This window comes from Bubalus bubalis, chromosome 17 (genome assembly GCF_019923935.1).
Source record: "Bubalus bubalis isolate 160015118507 breed Murrah chromosome 17, NDDB_SH_1, whole genome shotgun sequence".
In the NCBI taxonomy this organism is placed as follows: domain Eukaryota; kingdom Metazoa; phylum Chordata; class Mammalia; order Artiodactyla; family Bovidae; genus Bubalus; species Bubalus bubalis.
Genome location: NC_059173.1, coordinates 33,919,369 through 33,925,368, shown reverse-complemented (window position 1 = coordinate 33,925,368; position 6,000 = coordinate 33,919,369).

Genomic DNA, 6,000 nt, shown 5'->3' with positions numbered 1-6,000 from the left:
GTGTTGGAGAAGACTCTTGAGAGTCCCTTGGACTGCAAAGAGATCCAACCAGTCTATTCTAAAGGAGATCAGTCCTGGGTGTTCTTTGGAAGGACTGATGCTGAAGCTGAAACTCCAATACTTTGGCCACATGATGCGAAGTGTTGACTCATTTGAAAAGACCCTGATGTTGGGAAAGATTGAGGGCAGGAGGAGAAGGGGACGACAGAGGATGAGATGGCTGGATGGCATCACCGACTCGATGGACATGAGTTTGAGTGAACTCCAGGAGTCGATGATGGACAGGGAGACCTGGCCATGCTGCAATTCATGGGGTCACAAAGAATCAAACACGACTGACTACTGAACTGATAGATGATAAAGAAGTGGAGAGGCCAAGTCTAGCCAATTAATGAGTTTGTTCGTGATGTTTCCACAATGGACAGCCAACAAGGAGGAGAGGACCCTTGAACAAGGGGGTACTGTGCTCAGGCGCATAGGAGAGCAAAGAGACTGTAGGGGATGAGTTCACTTTTCTTTGTGACAAGACTGCTGTCCCCATAGGACTATAAGGGGAGTTTCTAGTAAGCAATTAAATAATTTTAGAACTTAAGAAAGTGTTGGAAGCTAGTTATAGATGTTGCAGGTTACTCGTGGAAAGAGAGTGAGAATAGAAAGAATCTAGACAAAATTCTGAGGAATGCACATGTTTAAAGAATGTTGATGAGAAAGAATTCAGATATGCAACCACAGAAAATGGCCATCTGAGAGGGAATATCATAGCTAGGAAAATGGTCTGTCAAGTCTTAAAGTCAACAAGTTTAAAGAAGTCATTTTTCACAGTGACAAATAACCAGTGGTGTCCTTATAAGTGTTGAGTGATCCATTAGGGAGCAGGAGGAGAGCCGTGGTGTGAGGTGTTTGCTGATTTCTGTGCTATCAATATTCCTAGTGTGATCCATCTTCAAACTACTAACATGGTGTCAGGGGCTCTCAAAATTCCTGAAATTTTGCAATTGGCTCTTTTGAGTAAATAAAAGCCGGCTCCTGCATATCAATCCATTTGGTTTAACTAGAGTAGACCTAGGAATCCACTTGATAATAACCTTAAGTCAGTGAGACATTTTAGAGAGAGGGGAGGGGCAGACAGAGGAATTAACCCAAAGGACTTGAGAACAGGGTCCTTTTTTTTCTCATAGAAGCCTTTTATTCTTGTTTTACTCAGCATTGTCAATCATAGTGAAAAGCCTACCCTGGTAGAAAGCATGTTGATGTCCTATCACACCAAAAAAATCTTCCTTTATTTTCCAGGTACTTGGAATTATACAGATTTTTTCCTATCCACTGACTAACAGATGGACAAGAAGGTTTAATTCCACAGATATATAAAAGTACAAATAGTGACAGCTGTCTTAGAAATAAGAATACCAGAAAATTGTATCTCAAAGTATAGTAATAGTATATCATGTGAAATTAACAATTATAGAAATAAAATAAAGGCATGGTTTTGTGTTTGTTTTTAGCTGAATCTTTTTCACAGTTTGCACATGGTAACTATTGTAAGAACTAGCATCTGAAAAGTGTATATAATTGGACCACACCTAATCTATAACTTTTTTTAGAACCGAGACAATATTCTCAAAGTCTGAATAACACTTAAAATAGTATATACTATAGAGATTTTAGCAGGTCAACTAAATATGCGGTCCATAAATGGTTAAATAAATAAATAAATATGCGGTCCCATTTAATGTTATTTGATATCTATTAAAGCTTTTCACAAAATTTTCTACTAAATGGAATATTACTCAGGTTGAAAAAGAATTAAATAATGCCATTTGCAGCAACATGGAGAGACCCATAGATTGTTATTGTAAATCAACTATACTCCAATAAAAAATTATAATTAAAAAATATTAACAAAGGTTAAATAGGGAAGAAAAAGAGAGGTTCAAGAAATAAAATTACCAAGTGGCTGATTAAAGAAAAGAAAGGAAATAATGATAAAAGGATGAAATACATGTCCAGGAAAAAATATTCATGAACATTTGTACATTTCTTTTAAAAATTAATTTATTTTAATCGGAGAATAATTACTTCACAATATTGTGATGGTTTTTGCTGTATCAACATGAATCAGCCACAAGTATACATGTGCCCCCCATCCTGATCCCATCCTAAACCCCTGAATTTAAGGGCAAATTCAGCCTTAAATTGAAGAAAGTAGGGAAAACCACTAGACCATTCAGGTATGACCTAAATTAAATCCCTTATGATTATAAAGTGGAAGTGATAAATGGATTCAAGGGCTTAGATCTGATAGACAGAGTACCTGAAGAAGGATGGACAGAGGTTTGTGACGTTGTACAGGAGGCATGGATCAAGACCATCCCCAAGAAAAAGAAACGCAAAAAGGCAAAATCATTGTCTGAGGAGGCCTTACAAATAGCTGAGAAAGAAGAGAAGAAAAAGGCAAAGGAGAAAAGGAAAGATATACCCATTTGAATGCAGAGTTCCAAAGAATAGCAAGGAGAGATTAAAAAAGCCTTCCTCCATGGCAATGGCACCCCACTCCAGTACTCCTGCCTAGAAAATCCCATGGATGGAGGAGCCTGGAAGGCTGCAGTCCATGAGGTCGCTGAGGGTCGGACACGACTGAGCGACTTCACTTTCACTTTTCACTTTCCTGCATTGGAGAAGGAAATGGCAACCCACTCCAGTGTTCTTGCCTGGAGAATCCCAGGGACGGGGGAGCCTGGTGGGCTGCCATCTGTGGGGTCACACAGAGTCAGACACGACTGAAGTGACTTAGCAGCATGACCAATGCAAAGAAATAGAGGAAAATAACAGAATGGGAAAAACTAAAGATCTTTTTAAGAAAATCAGAAATACCAAGGGAATATTGCATGTAAAATTGGGCACAATACAGGTCAGAAATGGCATCGACCTAACAGAAGCAGAAGATATTAAGAAACGGTGGCAAGAATACACAGAAGAACTATATAAAAAATATTCATGACCCAAATAATCACAATGTGTAATCATTCACCTAGAGCCAGACATCCTGGAATGTGAAATCAAATGGTCTTTAGGAAGCAGCACTACGAACAAAGCTAATGGAGGTGATGGAATTCCAGTTGAGCTATTTCAAATCCTAAAAGATGACACTGGAAAGTGCTGCACTCAATATGCCAGCAAATTTGGAAAACCCAGCAGTGGCCACAGGACTGGAAAAGGTCAGTTTTCATTCCAGTCCCAAGAAGGGCAATGCAAAAGAATGATCAAACTACCACAAAATTGCACTCATCTCACATGCTAGCAAAGCAATGCTCAAAATTCTCCAATCCAGTCTTCAATTGTACATGAACTGAAAAATTCCAGATGTTCAAGCTGAATTTAGAAAAGCCAGAGGAACCAGAGATCAAATTGCCAACATCCATTGTATCATCGAAAAAGCAAGAGAGTTCCAGAAAAAATATCTACTTCTGCCTTATTGATTATGCCAAAGTCTTTGACTGTTTAGATCACAACAAACTGTGGGAAATTCTTCAAGAGAATTTACCACCTTACCTTCCTCCTGAGAAATGTGTATGCAGGTCAAGAAGCAACAGTTAGAACCGGACATAGAACAGACTGACTCCAAACTGGGAAAGGAGTATGTCAACGTTTTAATTTTCATCCTGCTTATTTAACTTATATGCAGAGTACATCACGTGATATGTCAGGCTGGGTAAGCAAAAGCTGGGATCAAGATTGTTGGAAAAATATCAATAGCCTCAGATATGCAGATGACACCATCCTTATGACAGAAAGTGAAGAGAATCTAAAGAGCCTCTTGATAAAATTGAAAAGGGATAATGAAAAACCTGGCTTAAAACTCAACATTCAAAAAACTAAGATCATGGCATCTGCTCCCATCATTCCATGGCAAATAGATGGAGAAACAATGAAAACAATGATAAACTTTATTTTGGGGGGCTGCAAAATCACTGCAGATGGTGACTGTAGCCATGAAATTAAAAGATGATTGCTCCTTGGAAGAAAAGCTATGACCAAACTAGACAGTATATTAAGAAGCAGAGACATTACTTTGCCGACAAAAATCCATCCAGTCAAAGCTCTGGTTTTTCCAATAGTCATGTTTGGATGTGAGAGTTGGACTGTAGAGAAACCTGTGCACCGAAGAACTGGGTTTTTTTGAACTGTGGTGTTGGAGAATTCTCTTGAGAGTCCCTTGCACTGAAAGGAGATCAAACTAGTCAGTCCTAAAGGAAATCAGTCCTGAATATTTTTTGGAAGGACTGATGCTGAAGCTGAAGCTCCAATACTTTTGCCACCTAATGCAAAGAATTAACTCATTGGAAAACACCTGATGCTGGGAAAGATTGAAGGCAGGAGGAGATGGGGACAACAGAGGATGAGATGGTTGGATGGCATAACCAGTTCAATGGACATGAGTTCGAGCAAGCTCCAGGAGTTTTTGATAGACTGGGAAGCCTGGCGTGCTACAGTCCATGGGATCTCAAAACATCGTACACGACTGAGAGACTGAACTGAACTAATTTGTCTTTCTCTTCCTGACTTACTTCACTCGTATATTAGGCTCCAGATTCATCTACCTCATTAAAACTGACTCAAATATGTTCCTTTTTATAGCTGAATCATTGTGTGTATGTACCACAATTTCTTTATCCATTCATCTGCTGATGGACATCTAGGTTACTTCCATGTCCTAGCTATCGCAAATAGTACTTCAATGAACATTAAGGTATATGTGTCTCTTTCAGTTTTAGTTTCTTTGCAGTGTATGTCCAGCAGTAAGATTTCTGGGTCATATGAAAGTTCTATTCCCAGTTTTTTAAGAAACCTCCACACTGTTCTCCATAGTGGTTGTACTAGTTTGCATTTCCACCAACAGTAAAAGAGGATTCCCTTTTCTCCACACCGTCTCCAGCATCTATTTTTTTAGACTTTTTCATAATGGTCATTCTGACTGGTGTAAGATGATCCCTGGGTTGGGAAGATCCCCTGGAGAAGGAAATGGCAGCCCACTCCAGTATTCTTGCCTGGAAAATCCCATAGATGGTGGAGCCTTGTAGGCTACTGTCCATGGGGTCGCAAAGAGTCAGACACGACTGAGCCACTTCACTTCACTTCTTCAATAATGAGTGACATTGAGCATCTTTTCATGTGTTTATTTACCATCTGTATGTCTTCTTTGGAGAAATGTGTTTAGTTCTTTTGCCCACTTTTGATTGGGTTGTTTGTTTTTCATTTTTTCTTTTTTTTAATTTTATTTTATTTTTAAACTTTACAATATTGTATTAGTTTTGCCAAATATCGAAATGGATCCTGTTATTGAGCTGCATGAGCTGCTTATATAATTTGGAGATTAATTCTTTGTCAGTTGTTTCATTTTCTATTATTTTCTCCCATTTTGAGGGCTGTCTTTTCATCTTGCTTATAGTTTCCTCACTGTAAAAAGATTTTAAGCTTAATTATGTCTCATTTATTTATTTTTGTTTTTATTTCCATTGATTTTGGTAGTGGGTCATAGGGGATCTTGCTTTGTCTTATGTCAGAGAGTGTTCCGCCTATGTTTTCCTGTACAAGTTTTATAGTTTCTGGTTTTACATTTAGGTCTTTGATTCATTTTGAGATTATTTTTATCCATGATGCTAGAAAATATTCTAGTTTCATTCTTTTACATGTAGTTGACTAGTTTTCTCAGAACCACTTGTTCAAGAGACTACTTTTATCCTTTGTACATTCTTGCCTGCTTTGTCAAAGATAAGTTGTCCATAGGTGCATAGATTTATCTCTGAACTTTTAATTTTATTCCATTGATCTATATCCTTGTCTTTGTGCCAGTACCATGGTGTCTTAATGACTGTAGCTTTGCAGTATATTCTAAAGGCAGGAAGGTTGATTCCTCCCATTTCATTTTCTTTGTCAAGATTGCTTTGGCTTTTCAGGGTCTTTTGTGTTTCCCTACTAATTGTGAAATTATTTGTTCTAGTT